This window comes from Corella eumyota, unplaced genomic scaffold (genome assembly GCF_963082875.1).
Source record: "Corella eumyota unplaced genomic scaffold, kaCorEumy4.1 scaffold_300, whole genome shotgun sequence".
Taxonomy (NCBI): Eukaryota; Metazoa; Chordata; class Ascidiacea; order Phlebobranchia; family Corellidae; genus Corella; species Corella eumyota.
This window is the reverse complement of record NW_027658350.1, coordinates 12,501-13,713: the sequence shown is the minus strand read 5'-3', so window position 1 is coordinate 13,713 and position 1,213 is coordinate 12,501. Positions and strand designations below refer to the sequence as shown.

Genomic DNA, 1,213 nt, shown 5'->3' with positions numbered 1-1,213 from the left:
TTCACCTCTAACGGCACAGTACGAATGCCCCCGTCCGTCCCTCTTAATCATTACCTCGCGCTCCGAAAACCAACAAAAAAGAACCGAGGTCCTATTTCATTATTCCATGCAACACTATCCAGGCGAAGCGCCTGCTTTGAACACTCTAATTTTTTCAAGGTAAACGTCCCGGCCGCCGCCGACACTCAGTCAAGAGCACCGACGGAAAACCGGAGGTAAAGCCAGAACGAACAGTGCACGCCTTGCGACGGACCGAACGCCTGCGCCCAAAATCCAACTACGAGCTTTTTAACCGCAACAACTTAAATATACACTTTTGGAGCTGGAATTACCGCGGCTGCTGGCACCAGACTTGCCCTCCAATGGATACTCGTTAAAATTTTTACAGTGTACTCATTCCAATTACAGGGCCTCGTTAGAGTCCTGTATCGTTATTTTTCGTCACTACCTCCCCGCGTCGGGAATGGGTAATTTGCGCGCCTGCTGCCTTCCTTGGATGTGGTAGCCGTTTCTCAGGCTCCCTCTCCGGAATCGAACCCTGATTCCCCGTTACCCGTAAGAACCTCGGTAGGCAGATACCGTACCGACGAAAGTTGATAGGGCAGACACTTGAATGATCCGTCGCCGGTGCAAGACCGTGCGATCAGCAAAGTTATCCCGAGTCGCCAACAAGACGAGCCGAAGCCCGGCAGGTTTTTGATATGATAAAGGCGCGCCTCCCGCAAGGTCGGCGCTTTTTGCATGTATTAGCTCTAGAATTACCACAGTTATCCAAGTAAAATTTACGATCAAATGAATCACGACTGATTTAATGAGCCATTCGCAGTTTTACCGTACGCAAGTTCGTACTGAGACATGCATGGCTTAATCTTTGAGACAAGCATATGACTACTGGCAGGATCAACCAGGTAACTATCGGCCGACAAAATACGCGAACGGAGTCTTTCGCTTTCCCCGTCGCGGTATCGCACTGTATTACTCAATCACTATTTTTGCTTAGCTCCTCAAACCCGGCGTAAGCCGCGATCTGGACGCCGTCGACACCGGCCAGACGCCCTTTCGGGCGAAGCCGCGCGCGGGCTGCGTTTGCATACAACACCAGGAACGCCCAACAAAAGCGAACCGAGAAAACTATCACTTGCGTGCGCACCGGCCACCGCAACTACGGCCCGAGGCCGTGGTCGCGCGCCGAAACACAAACTCGTATTTGCTA

General features: G+C 51.9%; 1 pseudogene; it reads right to left on the bottom strand.

The window, feature by feature from the left end:
- On the bottom strand, positions 1–911 carry LOC145763287 (small subunit ribosomal RNA; annotated as a pseudogene; the record flags this gene model as incomplete).
- Between the last annotated feature and the right edge of the window lie 302 nt (positions 912–1,213).